At 42.2% G+C, this 22,029-nt stretch overlaps 1 protein-coding gene across 2 annotated transcripts in view; it reads left to right on the plus strand.

Moving 5' to 3' along the window:
* Positions 1-22,029, plus strand: part of ARHGAP15 (Rho GTPase activating protein 15) — a 648,004-nt gene that overhangs the window by 584,260 nt on the left and 41,715 nt on the right. The gene's annotated exons all lie outside the window — the stretch shown is intronic.

Raw genomic sequence — 22,029 nt, forward strand, 5'->3', positions numbered from 1 at the left:
TCTCGCTCATCTAAGTCTTCCTGCAAAAGTTGGAGAATGTACTAATGGTAGGAAGGAGAAGCTACAAAAGGAACTTCTGACTGAATTGATTTATCCTGGCTTTTTCAGTGAACAGATACTTGCTGATTAGTCAGAACTCTACTCAGAGCCCTTAGATGGGTCATCTTTACTTTGTTGTATAGTACAATGGGAAAGGCATGAGATGTTTCAGACATGAGTTCAAAGCCTAGCCCTGCCTTGTACCAAGGCTAGGACCATAAATGAGTTACTTAAATTCTCTGAAATTTTATTTCCTCATCTGTTAAATGTTGATTCGGATTATCAAGGTGCCGTCCTGTAAGAGAAGAGGGTTCCAAGCAGAAAAAAACACACAAGTGTAAAAACCCAGAGAACCCAAAGAGCTTATTGTATTTGAAAAGCCAGGATGGCTAGAGCCTAATGAACGAGTGGGATGGTGGTGGGAGTTGGGGGTCACAAATGTTATGGGGGTGTCAGATCACAGTCAGACATTTGTAATCCATTGTAAATACAATGAAGAGCCACAACTGGGGGAATATAAAATGTCACACTGGCCATGTGGAGAATGGATTGCAGAAGGGAAAGCAGGGGCACCTATTAGGAGGCAACCCTAGTCGTCCAGGCAAAAGATAATGGTGGCTTGTGTGGAGCCCTCGGAGAGAGATTCTGGAGGTGGGTCAGGTTGGATTTGCCTGGTTGGGATGCAGTGGGTAAGGGAAAGGAGAAATCAAGTGTGTCTCTTAGGGCTTGGGCTTGAACGAATGGAAAAATGGTAGATGGGTAAGGAGAGGGCCCTTTTGGACATGCTAAATTTGAAATGACTGTTACTCATTTGTCCTCTGTTAACACCTTCCTCAGATAAGGCAGAGCTCAATACAAGTGATAAGGTTTTAGCTTTGAGCATATGCATATGGCAGTGTTGAAGCTTGTTAGAGTTTACTCCTGTGAGATTAAATCTCCTTCATCACCTTAATCGCCACTCCTTGGGTCTGGTCATTTCTGCGGATTATTCAATGAGTTCATTACATAAATTTTAATTGTAAATGTAATACATGTGATTGCACACAAAAATTTTAAACAGTGGTGAATATTTTATTAAAAAGTGAAATTTGCCTGCTGAGTAGAAGTAACTAACACTTTTGTATATGTCCTTCCAGACCTGTTTCTAAGCACATGCAAAAATGTGTCTATGGTTGTTGATTGTGTCAAAGTATATCATACAGCGCATAGTCTCCTGCAACTACTTTGCAACTCATAGACAGCTTCACATTTCAGTAAGACTCATCTGATTCTTTCTAATGATGACATAGTATTCAATGGTATGCATAGCTCCTAATTTGTTTAACCAGTCACTACTTTAGGTACATGTCTTAATCTAATTCGTCGTATTATCCTCTTACTTATTTCACTCCCAGAGGGGCACCTGTGTCGCAGTTTAGAGGACCCCTGGTTGTTAGAATGGCCTTTCCTGTCACCTCCACATCCTGGCTACAGTGGGAAACCCAGTGTGATTTAGTGAAAGGATCTTGGGCTTTCAATAAATAGGTAGATCTAGTGTCAAATCCTTGTTCTATACTTAACTCCCTTTATAATCCCAGGCACATAAAATTGGATTAAATTATGTCAGCCATATCCTGTGGTTATGAGAATTAAATGAGATAATGCATATAAAATGCCTGGCACTGGGTAAGCATTCCTCAAATGTTAATTCTTTTCCCGTAGGATCCAGTCACACTGTGAAAAGGGTTTCAGGTTACAAGTAAATACCAGAGTGCTTATCTCAGTAACGTTAACTGGACAAAGTCATAAAACAAATGGGAACGTGTACTCTTTAATGCAATGCAATACCTAGTCTTGTAGATCTTGAGAAATATCAATTACTCAGTCTCAATTAATCCTCTTTCATTCCAACTGAAAGAACAGCTATAAAATGAAGAAAATGAGAGTCAGCTAAATTTTTCTTTGAAAAAAAGAATAAAATACACAGATGAGAAGTCATCCAACTAAAAACCTTGGAAGGATGAGAATCCTTCACCTCCATGCCGCACCATTCCAGGGTGAACAACTAATGCCTGATTGTGTTTTTTGCCTAAAATAACTTCCTAACTTTGCTAGAACTTCCATTCATCTCAGTAGAGATGGAAATAGATGTCTTTAAGATTTAAGAACGGATTACTATATCACCTTCACAGCATTCACATTGTAAGATTTTTTCATTATACATAGGGAAGTGTCATTTGCCAGTCACCCCAACCTTTCTTGAGTGGTGTGACCATATTCCACTGAGCACTGATTTTTACTAGTAAACTGGGTTTAATTATGCACAAGTGTGTGCACATGATTATATCTTGTTAAGTATTTCTTGCTAAGTTTTTGATAAACAGCCAATCGTGGCATGTCATCAAAGCCTGAGAAGACTAAATAAGAAGATTGTTTAACGAGAATTTAAATATATTCATGTTTGAAAGAATCATTAGAATGTTTTCCTTAGTCTTGATGCATTTGGTAGTTCTTCAGAAAAATCTACCATCAACACTTGTATGTAGTGTTTATTCCAAATTGTTGCAAATATATATATTTTGAAGTTTGTTTAGTGAGGGTCAGGGAATGTAATGAAGTGCCAGAAATTCCACTTGGCCTACGTACTCTACAGCCAACAGAACAGAGCTCCATGCTTGCAGAGGTCTGCGTTAAACGTTCCCTTGAAAGCAGAGAAGTGCCAACTGAGAAAGCTTGATACTGCACAGTTGGACTAGAAGGTGAATGCAGGTTCTGGCCACGAAGCCAGAACTTTAAAGGGTTGTGATTATATTAACCATAAGATTACACAATGGCTGTAAAGGCTAAATAGTCTCAGAGTCCTCGTTCTTGATCAAACTCGAGTTCAAGTCCTATACTTCTGCTGTGATAGCTTGAGATCAGGAATTCAGAAGAAGCTATCATTTCCAAATGCCATCAACTCGCAGCCCTTATTTACAGCCGCTTTCACAAATTGACATTACAGTGAGAAGCACTGGAAGGTCCTGGGGTACCTTCTGAACCGTGACATAAATGGCAAGTTCTATCTCTATAAAATGTAAGTGTCAAGTGCATTTACCTTTAGCCTGCTTCTTTGGAAAGGTAGGGAGGCAAAGCGAAGCTGAAGTTAATGGGAAGGATGACCTAGTAAGGTAAGGTTTACTTGCTGGTAAAAAATATCTGGTGTGTAGTTGGAAGCCAGACAAAGGATGTATATAAGAAATAGAGAACTGTTGAAACCTTACCTATCAGACAATTGCAAAACGTGTTTAGTGTTTATGAAAGACACACTTGGCAGCAGAGTGCAAGGCGAACAAGACAGAATGAGAGAAGAGCCCAGGAGGCCATACAGATAGATTGGAGGGGTGAACATCAAGTAGAAAGAAATGGCCCAAGTCTTGAGACCTTTCATTAAAAAAAATTCAGTTTTGTTGTTGCTTTTTTTATCTTCACTCAAGGATATTTTTTCCATTGATTTTTTTAGAGAGAGTAGAAGCGAGGGAAGGAGAAAAGGAGAGAGAGAGAGAGATTGTGTGAGAGAGACACATAGATTGGTTGCCTCCCAGGTACATGCCCTTGACCGGGAGTCTAACTCAAACCTTCCAACCGGTAGGTCGACATTCTAACCACTGAGCATGCCAGCCAGGGCCACACAGTTTTTATTTCTTTCCTTTCTTTATCGCCCATATCTAGTCAGCCATGGAGATAAGTCTGAGGTTTCAAACTGTGAAAACAGTCCCTCCAACATTAATTTTAAAAAGCAAAAGGAAGAACTGCTAGAACGGGGCACCCTTTTCTCTATTTTGCAAATGCATAAAGGAGAAAGAAGACGACGAGGTTATAGAAAACTAGTAAAATAAGATAAATCCCATTTTGTCAGGTGTGTATTGAATCAAGCCCTCTACATGCTGCTCAGTGGGATGTATCTCTCTGCATGTTGGAAAAGGCAAACATGTAATATATCTCAAAAATGAAAACTTTTTCAAATCTTTATACGTTTTGCGTGGTCATCTTAACTGCTGGGACCCTATCCTAAGGAACAGCAGGCTGGTTCTGCAGATAAATTGTTTACAACAGAACATTTGCACTGGTGGACACCTGGAGACGGCCGGCGAAGCATTCAGTAATGGGGGACAGAACATGGTACATGGTATCAGTTCATACTATTTTAGGGAAATGTGGTTCATCGCTAATTGTTGTTGTTGTTGTTGTTTTAATTCAGGGAAATGCTTGTGCTAAGTTAAAGGCAGGGGTATAATATTGTATATACTCAGAGAGAGTAGAACTATACATATGTGGAAAAGTCATGCATCTGGAAAAGACTGTAAAGGTATTTGCTGAGATGTTACTATTTCTTTCTTAGAGTTGCTGAATTATGAGAAGTTTATTTCTCTCATGTGTTCCTTTTTCACTTCTACCAACGGTGTAAAAGGAGACACTGAGCTGGGGAGGACAGGCAAAGAGAACAGGCGTTGGAGGTAGGAGACCTGAGTCGAGGCTCTGCCCCTCACTGGAGACGCACCTTGGACAAGCCCATGTACTCTGAGCTTTCGTCTTCTCCTCTACAAAGTAGAGATTGCAATTGACCCTATTTGTGTGATGAGGAGTCAATGAATAACCTTTTTAATAGCCCATGTTAGGGTCTAGATAAACATTATATGTTGACATGTACTATTTTTATAGTGAGAAAAATATAAAATAACTTTCAATGAAATAAATACAGGAAGAATTGCAAAGGCTGGGTTGCCAAATTTCCTGGCTTCCAGAAAATTCTTTGTCTCACCACAGAACCATTTTCCAAAACCATAGTTTCTATGCTGGCCCAACTCAGCCAGTTTCCCCAGTCCCAGTGAGGCTGTTTTCACATGTTTGACAAACCACGTGACACCCCCATGCCGTGCCCAATCCTCACGTGTAGCCCTGAGCCTAACTCTAGCCTGTGTCCGACTCTACATCTACCTGATCCACAGCTTGTCCCAGTTCTCAGACCCGACTATCTTCACCTTTGAAGTGGGAGCTTGCTGAGAGAGAATCTGGCCTCCTTACCTTTCAGCGGCTGAGGAGGGTGGAGGCGGGCCCAGGCCTCCCTGAGCTTCGGGGACAGAAGCTCCCCTTACAGCAGTTTCCGAGGGACAGTTCTCATGCTCATTGTCCAACTTATCAGAATGCGTCTCACAGTGAGGGCTTCCTGCCGGGCAGAACAGCGCCCTGGCCTTGTGGAGGCCTGGGAAGGGAGATGTTTTGAAGCCGGTAGGGCCTTCTCCTGTGCCTCAACCCCGCATGGAAACCCTCCTCAAATTCTATCAACTCCACATCCGCCAGATGCTGACCTTTTGCAGTCCTGGGGTGTGTGTTGTCATTCCTATCATTAAGGCTTTTTAGCCACTGCTAAAGTCTTCCCCACATTCTTATTTCCAGGATAAAAATAATATAATTACAGAAAATTTAGAAAATAAATACAAAAATGCCCCGCGAACCCAAGCTTGTTAGCCAAATTTACTTTGTGGCGTGCGTTCTGGAAGGCAAAACACTCTCAAATTCAGTTCCCAAATAGGTATGCGTTGTTCACAGAACATCAGCATGACTTAGAGGTGGGTGGCTTGTGGAGATGACATGCAATAGTCATTCGTTGACTTTCAAAAACAGCCTTGGAAGAATACACGGGCTGCAGACTTTGGATGCAAATAAATGTCTTATAGGAGACTTGCACTTTATAAAATAGTTTGAAAGGGGAGCTAAAACTCTTCCCTTTTGTATTGACTCTAAGAAAATCTCCCAGCTGTTCATAGAATTCCAAGGTGAAAAACTGATATGGCTCAATAGACAGATCTCATGGAAGGGTGCCAGTCGAATGCCTCTCTGAAAGGCGAAACTGGCGAGCTGTGGCTATTTTGTGAGAGTAAACTGATATTTAAAGCTTCTCTGTGGTCTTCACGGATGTTAAATAAAATATTCTACAAAAGCATGTCAAAGGCAACTCATACAATGATGATCTAGAAATATAAGGGTTGTGTGAAGAAACAATGGTGAGGAAAGAATCCATCCACCCTGTCTTTAAAGCGGCATACACAGTGGGCATTTCTGATATTTGGGGGGGAAATGAGACAGGGTTTAAAGAATGGGCTGGAAAGCCCATAAGCCCTTGCCCTTCTCTCTGATCGGGAGCCACGCCTGGTGAAGCTGTCTGCCTGCCGGCGGGCTGCTGGAAACTCGGCCGGGTGTGCTGTGGAGCAGGCTGTTTTTCTGTGCTGACTTCTGGCACTCCGCCCTTTCTCTGTACACTTTGGTCTCTCACCCAACCATAATACCTGATATCCCACGGCTTGCAAGCCCTGGGTATTTTTACTGGAAAATGAGGAACCTGTGCAAATTGTTATTCTCTCTCTCTCTCTCTCTCTCTCTCTCTCTCTCTCTCTCTCTCTCTTTTTTCTTTTCCTCTTTTTTTTTTTTTTCTCCCTGAGGGACAGGGGCTGCAAGTTGTTTGAAATAAGCCAGAAGCCTAATAGCTCCTTTGCTTGTGTATTTGAAATGGCACCCTAATCACTTTGAAGAGCTAATGTACTTCCTATGGGTCTGAAATTTCTCAACTGGACTCCCGTGGCAGAATTTGGCCTGGTAGTTAAGAAAATTAATTACTCTGATCGTGAGGATGAAGCAATAGTTCCCAACTCCCTGTAGTAATCATTAAAATGTCATCTACTTAGGAGACATCTTGGCACAGGATTTATAAGGTTTGTGAGCTGGGGACTAGGGTTCAATGATCCTTCCAGTGGTGGACCCTTGTTCTGCAGGAAGGCTTTGGGAGATAAGGTTTTTTAAGACCGGAGTGAAATTATTACTTTTGATCTTTTGATTTAACATCTGAATGGGAAAATTAACCACTGGATAATAGGGAGGAAAAAAAACAAAACTTAAAATGGCTACTGCCCATCTATCACTGTCTTCCCTATTAGTGGTGGCCCACCCCACGGAGGGTATTTCTCTCCTAAGAGGCAAGTTTTTTAAGTTGCCGCACCCTTTTCCACCATGAATCTTGGCCTTTTACCTAATGGAAAGAACCAAGGATTTGGAATCGGAAGACATAAGCCCACATCCCAACCTCAGCCCTTAGAAACTGTACAACATTAAGAAAACCTCTTAATGTCTCTAGCCCTCCCTTTTGCTCATGTGTGCAATAGGTCAAATAAATTTGCATTTGTGAAAATGTTAACTGGAAAATCTCATCCACCCATTCCTACAGGAAGTCTTAATGAATGGCTACTGTACTCCAGGCACTGAATTAGATCAGAAGTTGGGAACTGTGGCCCATGGAATACATCCAGCCTGCTACCTGCTTTTGTTAAAGTTTTGCTGGAACACACACACACACACACTCACACACTCATATATTTATGTACTGCCAATGGCTACTTTCACGCTGCAATGCTGAGAGTTATATAATTGTAACCAGTTGCAGAAGGCCAAAAATATTTACTCTGACCCTTTACAGAAAAAAGTTGCTGACCCCACAACTTGATACTAGAGTCAGAAAAGGGGCTCCTGCCCTCATGTATCCTATAGTTTCCTGGAGTACATTCACAAACAATTATAATAAATATGGTGCTGAATCACAAGACTCTATGAGAACACCAAGCAGGTGCTGAAATTTAGCCTTGAGAAACCAAAGAGCGCCTCCCAAATGCCAGGTGCTACCTCTAGGGGTGGCAGTGTGGCAGACAACAGCCAACTGTAAGCAGGAAGAACACTCTGTACCAGAGGCACCGAGGAGGACTACAGCGTGGTACAGAAACGGTGAATCCTAGAAGTGGTCGAACATAAGCCGAGAATGCAGTAAACTAGAGCTAAATTGTAGAGGACATTATACGCTTTGCTAAAGAATTTGAAATTCATTCTGTAGACAGTAAATCACTGAAGCAGAGATAAGGTGGTGCAATTTGTATTTCTAAAGATCACCATCTTTCTAAGTGTGAAGAATAGCCTCTAGGAGGGCAACACTAGAGGTAGCGAACCTTGGTAAGAGGACTGTATGATAGTCCAAGCTAGAGATCCCAAACTAAGGGAGGTGGGGGCGGAGGGGATGGGGCAAGGGATGGATACAAGAGGCAAGGGGGAGGGGGGGAGTTGATTCAGCAGGACATGCTCAACCAGTACATGCAAGAGGTTAGAAATAAGGAAGATTTTATATGGCAACCAAGTTTTTAACTAGGTGAGTGATGATATCCTGAACTTACATAGAGGAAAATGATAAAATTGGAAGCATGAAAGAAGTTGAAATTTTGGGGACACAATGTGATTTGGTCATTGTTTATATTCCATTCATGACATCTATTAGAAGATAAATATTTGTTGTGAATACAGGAAAGGTGATTAGGGTCTAGGTCTGAATTTAGGAGTCCTGGGTTTAAAGATGGCAATGGGGTAAGGTCATGAATAACCTCAGGGAAGGGTGTGAAGAGAGAAGAGGTTTGAGGACAGATGCCTGGGGATGTCTAACACTGAGGGGTCATCAGAGGAAGAGCCGGAGAAAGGAGTCTGAGAATGGCATGCATGGTGACAGAAAGAAAACTTGGCAAGAGCAGAGCTATTATTTTTTTGTGGTTAAAACTATTACTTCCAAAAGGAGGCCTAGAAAATTCTCATGATAACAGGACATTGGGCAGATTTTCTAGTGATGACTACATATTGTTTGAGCCTTCAGCTTTCAGCTCTTGAAAAAAATCACAGGAATAAATATTACAAGCTGGAAGAAAAAATGTTACTGATAGCAGTTCAGTCCTAAAATATTGATGAAGGTGGGAATTATAAGAAACTGACCTGATCCCTTTGTCATTAGGAATAGGCTCTAGGAAGGCAGGAATGTGAATCATGTTGACTCTTGCTACACTCTGGAGCCTAGTACAGAGCCCCACACATTACAGATAGTCAGCAATTTCTGTGGAACACATTGAATCACATGACCATCGAGTGAGAAGATGATCATCTAATAGCCAGTGGTGGTTCCACTTAAGATCAACTGGAAACTTGAAAACTTGATATATTTCAGACTAAGACTAGGGAACATTACATTTTGAGGGTATTGGTTAGTAAGCTGTTCCTCTCAACTTTCTCTCTTCACCTGATGTTTATCTTTTCATCATGATGAAGAGAAGAGAAGCCCTGATTGTAAAAGAAGTAATATGTGCTAATATTAAGATGGCCTGTTCAGAGGCCCCTAGCACAATGGAGGAGTGCTAAGAGAGGCTCTCCTACTGAGGAAGGCTGGTCAGGGTCTGTGACCACCCATCAGTGCTGGAGCTTGTAAGAACTGTCGCTGTTGTCCAGGGGGGTAAGGAGAGAGGTGCCAGTTCTCCTGATTTCTTGATTATCTGGGACTTGTAACAGATCTCAGAATATAAAAACTTAGTTGTATATTTTCTGGCATTACTCCCACTACTAAATTAAAGACTATTGCTCCTATCTCCTATTATATCAAGCAACCTCCCTGTCCATCATTTTTTCCAAGTCCAATATTGACCTCGGAGGACTACCTTGAATTAGTTAGCATTAGGTGAAGCAAAAAAAAAAAAAATCACCTTGATTACAAATGCTGGCCCTCCACTCTTAAGTGTACGAGAAATTCAGTTCCTGTTTTGTGAAGCAGAGACACAGAGAAACTTCAAAGTGAAAAGGGGGAGGAGGGGCGCGAGGGCGGGGAATCAACCAGACCTCAAGTCACCTGATTTCCAGTCCACTAGACCACACTCTGCTTTCCTGCCAACACCAATACCCGATGGTGTTTCCAGGGAAGAAGGAATGATTAGACAGCGAGTGAGAAAGACCAGCCAACGGTGATAGACGCACAAGCCCATCACTCGAATTCCCTTTCCTTTTTTAATTGAACGCCGGCTATAATCCCAGCGCTTTAAGTAAAATTACCTAACGAATTAGGAAGCTGACATGCTGATATAAAGGTTTTTCTTGGTGTCTGTGTTCTTTCTCTCTCTCTTCAACTCTCCCTCTCTTCCTCCCTCCTTCCCCCTAACACTTTGCTTTCCACCTAAAAAGTACCAGGGAAAGTTTTATTTTTAGGAGTTCTTTTTAAAACGTGTTCCATGTCCACATACATTAATGCTGTGTGTGCGTGTGCATGAGCATATATGTACACTTCGAAGGCTTACATTTTATTAAAAGGCAGGGACGGCTCTGCCTTTACCACCTCTCCTCTCCTCTCCTCTTTAAATGGAAAGCGCTGAACCCAGATGCCCAACCAGGGAAAACACTCTTCCAGGAGCAGCATCTGGCCTCCTGGCAAGCCCTTCGGGTGAGCTGCTTGGGGAGCTTTGCAGTTGTCTCGCTCGGCTCTGTCACGTGTCTCCGATACCCTGGCCTCCCTGGCTGGCACGTCCAGGCAGCTGCCAATTCCTCTCTGTTCACCTTCAGTTCTGAGAACCACTTCCCTGTGCTCATGTCATGCTGGACCCATTTTTCTCCCACCGCCCGTGGCAATTCCAGGACAAGATGCATGTCTCGCTGCTGTCCGCCTAACGACTTCCTCCCAGGCCTCTGTCTCCTGAACCCCAGTGAACCCCTGGGCCACTCAGTCCTCCCTTAAAGGATCTTCTTTTTGATAATAGTTCTCCGCCACTTCTCGTCAGCGTAGCTCCTTGTAAACTGCGGGGCCATTCCCTGCAAAGAAAAACAAAACATTCCACGGGAGTAATTTATTCTGGTCTGTACCCAAGACATGAAAGCACGCCTGACATGTGTGTATTATTTCGTGACATCACACTGGCTCCCGCATCCCTGTCACACCTCGAACAAAGGAGTGTTGCAGGACCGACAAGGAGGCGACACAGCAGCTTTGCAAGGAGCGCCCACTTCAGGGGGCTACGTTTTTGAAAGTGGCTTTGTGGTGGGCTTTTTTTTTTTTTTTTTACCTGTTAGTATATATATATTTTTGCTTGTGGAGGATTCTGGGGAGTTTTTTCTGGGTAATTGTGAAGAACACAGAGTCCGACGGTAGCCCACGCACCAGGGAGCCGTGACAAGGTGCTGACAAGTCCGGCAGCCATACCCGGGATGCAGAGGGGGAGGCAGAAACGAGAGCTGCGGGGTGACATCCAGAAATAGTTAGCACGGGGCGGCTGCACACTGCCATGTTGGAGGGTTGCTGTTTTTTGTTGGTTTTTTTTTTTTTCCCTCATGCAAGAAAAAGTGTAGATTATACACAAGATTTCAGATCTCAGGACGGGATTGTCTGGGCTGAGAAAAGACTGGGCCTTAGCAGTGGACCGAGGGAATCCCAGCCATAAGGAATCAATCACTGGTCTGGGCCCATGGCAGACTCAGCCCACACTTGACTTTGAAGACAAACAAAACTAAAACCATGGGCTTCGGAATGAGAGCCTCTGGGGACCAGGAGATGAGGTTAGGGGATGTTTGATCAGGACATTGGGAACTGTCCCTTGAAACTATCTACACAACAATAGAGCTCAAATTTAAGATTAGAATACTGAAGTATTTTATCTCTGTCTCAGTGAGATGTTTTTGGTCTGTAATTTTCCTCAGGTTAATTTGTTGCTATGTACAAAGGAAGTTAAAAATACATGCAGAATCTGTATACTAAATATTGCCTTTTGTATAGAGATGACTCTTTAGTATAGAGATGACTCTCACTTCTGGTCATTTCTTCTCTTCAGTGTCATACATTCTCTTTAACCAGGCTATTTTCTCTTACATTGTATCTCCCCCCCCCTTTTTTTTTTCCATTCCTCCCAATATCACCACCATTCTCAAATTCTTCCATCCATGCCTCACTCTGAGAGCTCTCTTCATCTTCGAAGCGTTCTTGCCTACATCATCTATTGCCCATTTAGTCACGATACAAACACCTATTGAGTACCATCATGACAGACACTCAGCTGGAAATCAAGAGGGTTTTATCAGGATAACGCTAAACTCTGGGATCTGGGGATCTCATTCAACTATGTTATCTACCTCCCTGCCCTCTCTGGGAATGTTCACTTTCCTCATCTTGCTCTTGCTTCCCCACTTTCTGCCTCTAGCCCTTCCTCTTCTCCCGGGGATTAGCAAAGGTGCTCTCTGTTCCAGGCATTCGGTTAGTCTCTCCACCTGGTGGAGTAACCCCTTGCTCTTCTTTTCTTTCCCATTTTAGAGGGGACAAGGAAAGCACTCTGGGGCAGGGGTAGGCAAGACATAGGTGCTGGCCCTGGGGCACTAAAAACATGTTTTGTTTTGTTTTTCCTGCTTTCCATAAACTGAAAGTCAACATACACCTCTTAATAATATCCTTCTTATTATTAATTTTGTTTTTTTATTCATTCATTCATCTTATTCATTAGCTAATTCATTTATCTTCCCTAGTGTTTGGGATATGAAAAGATAAAAGAAATTACCCTTGCTCTAAAGGAATTTTTATCTAATTATTTTGTGTCTCTGTGCTTGGACATAAAAAAGAATACATTTACTCATGCAAAGTGATGCTTCACTGAAATCCCATTTCCCCCCCGTTTCAAACACTTTTTTAGCAACCATTTTATATCCCAGAAAGATCCTGCTCTCAAACCTACATCTTCTCTGATTGGATCACAGCCCCGTCCTCTTGGCTCCTGGCTCACCCATCTTTTCCCATCATTCTTTCATCTCCTTCTGCTGTTCTAGACGCACATGCTTCCTGGTGCTGACCTCTGCGTCATCACAGAGGGATTCCACTCACTCTCCCGGTGCCACGTTTCTATTTAGGACCAGGCATCCCCCAGAGCAATAGCGAGGCCTTTTATGGGTGGTTCATGTCCTGTTGTGTTTTTCTAACTAGTCTGCCCTGTTCTCTCTGACTTTACTCTCCATTCACATCACACCGAAAAGGACCAATTCCTAAACTGCCAAACTTTTCATGTAATTTGTGCTTCCCTGACAGTCCTAGGAACTGAGCCTGCGTCTTGGCAGAGGAAGGCCTATTTCACCACACTCCTGCTATTTTCTCCACCAGCATCCCTGCAATGCCCTATGACAGGGCTGGGGGGCCTAGGAGCAGGTGTTACGTAAGGGAGCTAAGGAAATGTCATTGTCCCACTCTAGGAATTTCTGATCCCAAAACACTTTTTCATCCAAGAATGTAACATAGAAGAAAACAGGTAGGCAGTTGTGTGTGGGGTGGAGGGAGCTGGAGAGAGTGGGGGTGGGAGGGAGTTGGCTAGAGAGATGTTTTCTTCATCTTGAACGCAGCCACCTGAGAAAACCAGCTGATTAGGAGCCTGTAGCCACACAACACACCAGTGTGATACAAGGAGTGAGTAATACCGTACGTACCTATTTTAAATTATAGAGCAGGCTTCGGTAGACTGCGTGCAATTACACAGATTGGAAGTCAGCCAGGACACTGAGGTTACCAACCCCTTCTCTCACAAAAAGCACCAGGGGAACTTCGAGGACCACAAGAGGTCAGGGCCATCATCCTGCAGCTCATCCAAAAGGCCTCGCCTCACACAACCCGGGTTCTGGCAGAAGAGCTTAACGGTGGCAACTAATAGGCTGGAAAAAAAAGAGTGTCCTCTATCCATGCCATGTGACTGATTCAGCATTCTCAGGAAACGGGCTTTGAAGCACCCAAGTAGAAAGGGACTCAAATGATGGAGGACATCCAGGGATTCACGTGGTGGACAGCGGGCACTGTAGGGGTCTTCCACCTGCGGGTCCTGTGGCTAGCATTCCTGCCACCCAAGCATTTCAGAAAGTTCCAGCTCAGGTTTTCCCAAACTTCAATGTGCTTACAAATCAAATGGCTAGGGGTCTTGTTAAAAAAGTCGATTATGCCAAGCTGGTGTGGCTCAGCTGGTTGGGCATCATCCCAGGCACCAAGAGGCGGCAGGTTCGATTCCCAATCAGGGCACATGCCTGGGTTGCAGGCTCTATCCCCAGTAGGGGGCATGCAGGAGGCAGCCAATAATGTTTCTCTCTCAGTGATGTTTCTCTCTCTCCCTCTTCCTTCTTCTCTCTCTAAAATCAATAAAAAACAATTTTAATACATTTTTATTGATTTCAGAAAGGAAAGAAGAGGGAGAGAGAGAAACATCAATGATGAGAGAGAATCACTGATTGGCTGCCTCCTACACACTCCCTACTGGGAATCAAGCCTGCAACCCAGGCATGTGCCTTGACAGGAATTAAACCCGGAACCCTTCAGTCCACAGGCTGACACGCTATCCACTGATCTAAACCAGTTAGGGCTCAATAAAAACATTTTTTAATGTAGATTCTGATTCAGGAGGTCTGGGATGAGGCCTAAGATTCTGCACAGAGAACAAGCTCCCTGGTGCTGTGTCAGGGAACCACACTTCCAGAAGGCAGTTTTTACATGGAAGAGGGGAGAAGTTTTCTGTGAAATGAGAGAGCAGAGGCTGGGCAAAGAGAAAGATGGCTTTAAAATGAGATTCAACACCCAGAATAATTAGGTTCGCTTTCATTTGTCCTAGGAATAAAAGGAAGCAGAAACATGGAGAGTCCAAAATAATAAATAATACACACCACTCTTATAATGGCTTTTTCTGTGGAAGGGAGGCACAGAACTTGGTCCCTGAACATGTTTCATGAATGAGATGCCTGCTCTCAACAGTGGTTGTATTTCTCACTCCTTGGTTAGTGCTGCAGAAAGACACACCGTCAGGAACCAAACTGTCTGTTCTCAAGATGAGTCAGGAGAAGACAAGATGGCCGAAGGCAGACCTTTAAGGTTTGACCAATGAACAGTAAGGGAGCGATAATCTTCCTTCCAGCTTTGTAAAATAAAATCAGAGTTGCTGAAAGACATCAAATAATGGGCCATTTTGCAGCTTATATTATGAAAACTTAGTTTATTGTTGTGTGCTATGGAGGCTTTCCCGCTAAACCCTGCATGTGCCATCAAAGGCTTAATTATTGGTTGGATTAATGATTATATTCTTTATCTAGTTATTTTCTAAGTGCTTTTTATACTCCTATCTGCATATTTTGTGACTTCTTAATGATAGGATTCACTTTAGATGTATGGAAGGAAGCATGCACACACACAGACACACACAGAGACACACACACACATGCTTAATAAGCATGAGTCAGTTAATCCCTGGTGAAAGCAGTATCAGTTGCTACGTTCAGACATGCTATAAACTAGATAAGGCTGGAGTTTAAATATACATTTATCCTAATATATAGCTCAACAGTATAGCTGCAAAAATGCTATTACTTGCCAAAGATACATAAATTTAGGATATCATTCAAAATATATCATTTGAAATGTTCAGCTATCTACAGCTAGCATGGTGAAGTACATATACAAGAAGGAGAAGAATACAGCCATCAATCAATGAATCAACAATATCTGTCTAAGGAGTGCCTAGATGTGCCTCATACTACACTAGTGAGAGTTAGGACGATTTAAAAAAAAAAAAAAGGTCTGCCTTTGCATAGCTACTAATCTACTAGGGGACAAAGCACTTAAGAAAAATAAAAAGAGTAGAGAACAATTAACTGTTAAACAGAATCTGCAAGGAGAAACAGACTAACATAGTTGAGAAGTCTCCAACGAAACGTAGAGCTGAAGTTAGGTTTTGAAGCATGGGTGGGATTTGGGAAGCGCAGAGATGACTGTGGGTCTACCTGAAAAAAACGAAGGGATGCCCGAATGTGGCTGTGAGCAGCCTGTGCTACCTGTGACCCTGTGACCTAAGAAAAGGAGAAGGAGAGACCCAAGTGCAGGGAGGAGCCAGGTTATGGGTGGGGCCTGGAGAAAAGCTGGAGTCCATGTCCCAGACCATCGGGAACTAAGGCAGGTTAGTGAGTAGTTGAAGAATGTAAGTTCTGCTTTTGTTTCCATTTGAGTTTCTTAACTTATGGAAAGAGCATATGTAAAATGGATTTGGGGATGCAAGGTCCAAAGAAGGAGGCTGGAGCCAAGCCGGAAACTGAGCATGGCTAGAGAGTGCTGGCTGTGGCGCTCAGGGGGAAGGGAGGAATGCCTAGAAGGACCTTAAAGGAAGTCAAGAGAATTTGCTGATAGGTTTGATATGATGAGCCTGTAACCAAAAATAGATATAGACAAGGCCAAGGTGTTTAATTTGTGGACTAAAGAGAGTAGAGTTTTCACTAATGTAAACTGGATCATCTGTGGACTTTGAGCACCAACTTTGTGACAGGCACTGTTCTAGGAACTTGCAATACATCAGTAAATTGAACAGAAATCACCTTTGCTTTCATGGAGTTTGCATAATAAACATAATACTAGTACACATACTATAAACAAATACATTTAATAAACATGGTAAATAAGGAAATGCTACAGCATAATAGAAGGTGATGGCTGCTAAGGAACCAGTAAAAGTAGGGCGGACTAAGGGGATTAAGAGTGCTGTGGGGTGGTTTTCAGTAATAAAGCAGGTCTTTGGGGAAGCAGGTGAGATTTGACAAGGGTTGAGGGAGGGAGAGAGGGAGTCTGTGAAATGGACACCTGGGGTCAAAGCACCGGACGGAGAGGACATCTACAGTCTTGGGGTCTTTGACCTATAGCAAAGCGAGGAGGCCAGTGTCTCTGCAGCCAAGGAAGGGTGGGGAGAAAAGAAAGAGAGTCACGCACACAAAAAAAAAAAAAGAAAGAAAGAAAAGAAAGAAAGAGAGAAAGAACGAAAGAAAGAAAGAAAGAAAGAAAGAAAGAAAGAAAGAAAGAAAGAAAGAAAGAGAGAGAGAGAGAGAGAGAGAGAGAGAGAGAGAGAGAGAGAAAGAAAGAAAGAAAGAAAGAAAGAAAGAAAGAAAGAAAGAAAGAAAGAGTCACACACATCATTGACAAGGCCATTTCCCATGGGGCTTTAGGGGTTCTTGTGAGGAATTAGCCTCTTGCTCTGAATTAAAAGGAAAGGGGAGCCAGTTGTAGGGTTTGGAGCAGGAATAACATGAACTGACTCCAGTTTTTAAAAAATTACTATGTTTAAAAGAGTACATTCTAGGAGAATAGGAAAACCAACTGGCAAATGATTTACCAGTGGTCGGCAAACTGCGGCTCGCGAGCTACATGCGGCTCTTTGACCCCTTGAGTTTTTAGCAAAGGCCAGCTTAAGAGTACCCTAATTAAGTTAATAACACTGTACCTACCTACATAGTTTAAGTTTAAAAAATTTGGCTCTCAAAATAAATTTCAATTGTTGTACTGTTGATATTTGGCTCTGTTGACTAATGAGTCTGCCGACCACTGGATTATCCCATTGATCTAATCAGAAAGAGTAATTTGTGGGTGCAAAGTGTCTCACACATTTGGTCCTGATAGGTTGAGAGAATTTAAAGAACTGGATTTCAGCCCCAGCTGGGGTATAAACTTCCCCATTGACCATAGGCCTGTCGCTTCATGTCCCAGCCATGGCTTTATCATCTTTAGCATGGGAATAATGCTTAGTTTTACCCACCTTGTAGTGTGTGTATGTGTGTGTGTGTATGTGTGTATGTGTGTGTGTGTGTGTGTGTGTGTGTGTGTGTGTGAAATCTAATGAGATAAAGAGAGTGAAAGGCAAGAATATATAGTTATTAGAACTGGACACAATTGGAAACTCAAGCAGAGAGTCTAGTCCAGACACTTAATCTTTTACTGAATCCAAGAGAGAAAGTGAAGAATGCATTGGATTCAGAACCAGAAAACTTATTTGTGTCCAGAGTTTATGACTCCTTAATTGTGTCACCTTGGATAACACAACTTCTCAGAGCATCAGTTTCCTCTTCCGGGTTAAAGGAAATTGCAATACCTAAACCCTAAAGTACCAAAGAGATGAAGGCCCCTCCCCCAAGTTCCTAGTGCAGCCATAGACAGTTCTACTCAGTCTGTTGTGAAGTTGTAATTAATCCTTTACTCAGCCTAGGTTAACTGTAATTCCTCAGAGGCAGGACTCATTCCTTCCTGGGCTCCGTAGTGCCCCATGTAGCCAGCACAAGCTAGTGCAATGGGAGGTATTCAACAAATTATTTTAGCAAGTGAAAGCATTATATTAAAGGAGGAAATGTAGATTTGAGAACCAGGCTTTTAGAGTAAATATTTCAAATCATGAAAGAGAATGCATTCAACAAGATTGTTCAGAGCCTAAAGAGAGAGGAGGGGGTTAAACACCTCTTTGGGGCAAGCACAGTGAGACTCATTAACCAGCAAAGGGAAGAAAAGCAGAAAGTCAACAGATAATTCAAAATCATCAGCATTGAAAAACCTGGAAAGTATCATCAAATACTATAACTCAATAAACAGCTCCCACTCCAAAGGGATCCAAATAGATTTCAATCAGCTGTCATTTCACCAGTCAGAAATCTCTAATAACCACCCATTTTATCTAATAACCAGGCACTAGCACAGAGATAACTCAAGTTGCTAATGAGCGCTTCAAGATTCCAAAGTTCCTTGTGAATTATCAAAGGATGATAATGCCATGTCCGTTGTAATTTTAATACTAATTGTGTTGTTTGATTGCTGCTAATCCACATATGATAATGTCATGTTTAAGTGTTTTTCACCAGAGCATTTGTTTAATCAAACCTTATATTCCCCAGGCCTTCTGAGTACAAGTTTACTAGGAATGAAGGAAAACTGCACATAAAACCATTTTCCCAGTCTGTTTCTTAAGTGTACACTCACCAGGCCATCTTGCAGCACACCTAGCCAATAATCTCCATGTCCTTTCCAGAGCCCAGTTTTTTGAGTCTTTTTAACTGACATTTTGGAATTCACCTGAAAACACCAATAATTTGCCAAGACAAAACTTGGCCTGTGGGGAAGACACCATATTCAACTCCAATCTGGAGAAAACAATGTACTCAGTTCTTTTATTCATTCTGATTTTAACATTTATTTTAATCATATCACAATTTGAGGATTATAACTTAGTCCTGGGAAAGCTGGCCTCTGGTCAATAAAGTGTTAAGACCAGGAAGTGTACTCCTGTGCCCTTATTTCAGTCCCTTCTTCCCTGTGGTACCACAAAATGAATAATGCCTTAGACATAGTTTTTGCAATGCTAATATTTGAACAGTAAAAGATACCTTAAGACCTTCATCAAGATTTTTTAAGGCCTCATTTAATGTCAGCGTCAAGGTTCTGTGAGGAATAATTAATATAACAAAACAAGGACTATATGCCCATTGATTGCCAGGGGATTTATGCAGGTGACTCATTAATGCCGCAGGGGATTCTGCATGTAAATCCCAAAGCCTGGATAGGGAAATGGGACCGGGTGATTTTTTTTCCCCCTATAAAAAACACAAACAATGACAAGTATAAAAGCAGATAACCTGAATATCTATACAAATGGCTATTTGGCTTGTAAAAGTTTTCCATTTCCATCCTGTCACCTCTTCTCTTCACATGTATAAAAGATGGGACAATTATTTCAACAAACCTACTCGTATAAATCAACGCAGTTTTGCTGTGGGGAGACTTGGTGTTTAGGGCATTTAATATTTCAGCATCACCAGATTAGCACCGGGATCCATTTCTCTCTGTGGTCAAGGGCATGATTAGTTCTGTGACAGTATATTGGCCATTTTCGTATGAAGATCTGCAAATCCTGGTAAACAAATACCAGTTGGAAAAATTAAGAACAAGTCTGTGGACTGGAATGCACCCTACTTGCAATGGGAACAAAAAGCTGGCAATCAAATCTAAAGAAAAAGCTAAATCACAGCAGAATGACCTACTTTAAGGCATTTGCCAAAGAGGCAGTGTTTTTAGACAGCTCTTCTGAAGTAGCGTCTTTCTGTCTATGCCATCTGCAGATTTATTACTGCCTGAAAAAAAAAAAAAAAAAAAAAAAAGAAAGAAAGAAAGAAAGAAAGAAAAGAAAAGCTCTATTTAAATGATGCTAAGAGCCTGGTCTATAGGAAAGATTCCAGTATTGTGGGCACCACACCCACACCTACTGATGTGGTCCAAGGTTTTGCTTTAGAGGCACCTAATTAAGAAACCCTGACTCATTTACATGGAGACGTTTGATCTAAATTACACTCCAAACCGCACCAAATTGGGAGCATCTGTGAATGTGAAATGTTTGTTCCCTGTGACGGCTAGAACAGGGCCAGCTCTGGACGGCACATGTTCAAGTGACGAAAAATATTTCACATGTAACGTACTTCTGAGACCCACTTTTCCACTAATAATTCAGAGTGATCCTAACCAGTATCTGTACTTCCCCAATTATTTCAGGCTGTGAAAAATTATGTCACTTTTTTTTTTCTACAGTTAGAAAGAGGTAGGAGACCACCTACTTTGTTTGCTGTCATTGATAAAGCCCTTAGGTGCAGCCAATAGTAAAAAGGCAAAGCTGGCTAGTGGAGAGGCTGGTCATATATATATACTCAGGACCCAGAAACGCAGAGCAGCAACCTGAAGGGATGTCTTCCTCTCATCACTGCCTGAACGTCTCCAGTTTTTCATTTGACTTACTGGTTCTCAGCAAAGCTTTGCCTCCCAACTGCTCCCAGCCTGTATTTGTGTCTGGAAGATACAGCTTATACAGGGGAGGCTATGGAATGATTAAAAGTCTCATTACCTGCTTTTGGAGGGCATTCAGATGTGGTCCATCTCATTCCCATCAGGTAAAATGTCTAAGAAAGTAAAATAAAAAAATAAAAAAAACACATTTCTGCCATTGGATGCTGTGAACAGTACTAAGCACATACTTCTCATGAAAGAGTGTTGTATTTCAAGTACAATAAACAGTGTTTTATAGACACAGTTAACCCCACACTTTGGCACCTGATGGCCATTGTACCTTATTAGGCCATATATCACCTATGTTTCAGTGGGAGTCTAAGGAACCAGGAAGAAACTTTACATAAGAATTCCAGATGCTTTTGTCCAAGAAAGATATTAATGCATCGATCTGATGTACTGTTCTTTGCAGTAGCTAGAATGAGATTTGAATATATTAATATTTTCAGCAGCGGAGCCCAGGGAGCCCGGTTAATAGCTTATGCATGGATACATACTAGTAGATAGACTTCAGACAGAGGTAGGCTTTTCGGCTCTCATGTTGGTAATGCTCAGAGAGATCGAATGAAAGGGCTGTTCTCCCCGAGTCTTTGTTGTGGGCGTGCATTCTGACAGTGTGGAGCCAGAGTTCTTCTGGTTGTCTCTACAGCCTGGATTCAATAACGGTTATATATGCATGTTATGACAATGCGGTCAAGGAAACCAGATTTTTTTACTCTACCTTCAAGAGCGAGCCTATGTAGTCTAAATCTGGTGCTTATTTTTCTTGTCCTCATTCAATAAGTTAACATATTCATAATTTAATACAGGTTATGTTCATTTTGTAATTAAAGTTATGGCCTTAGTTGGGAAAGCCCTCAGACTATACCGCATGAAAAAAAAATGTTTTTCTATATTGTACTATATGGTTCAGTGTGGATCCTAAATCTGATCATTCCAGACTATATTGATTTGCTAGGGCTGCCGTATCAATATACCACAGAAATTTATTTTTCACACTTCTGGAGGTTAGAAGTCCCAGACCAAGGTGCCAGCAAGTTTGGCTTCAGAGGCCTCTCTCCTTGGCTTACAGAGGGCCACCTTCTCACTGGGTCCTCCCATGGCCTTTCCTCTGAACACAAGCATTCCTGGTGTCCTCTGTCCCAATTTCTCCTTCTTATAAAGATACTAATCATACTGAATAGGGTTCATCCTAATGGTTTTATTTTAACTTCATCACCAAAGGCCTTATCTCCATATAAAGTCACATTCTGAGGCACTGGGGGTTATGGCATCAACATAGGAACTGGTGAGGGAGGACATCATTCAGCCCCATGGCACAGACCACTGCCATGGCCACGCCCATGCTGCCAACATGCCCCATGCCAAATGTATATTTATCTGAGATCAAAACGAAAACGAAAACCTGTAGTAATTTTCCAGTATGATGTTCAGTCACTTTCTCCATCAGTAAGAAACAACGATGACTCCCCAAGGTTTAAGGGAACAGCAGCAGCGTGACTCTTCTC

This window comes from Eptesicus fuscus, chromosome 11 (assembly GCF_027574615.1).
Source record: "Eptesicus fuscus isolate TK198812 chromosome 11, DD_ASM_mEF_20220401, whole genome shotgun sequence".
Classification (NCBI taxonomy): Eukaryota; Metazoa; Chordata; class Mammalia; order Chiroptera; family Vespertilionidae; genus Eptesicus; species Eptesicus fuscus.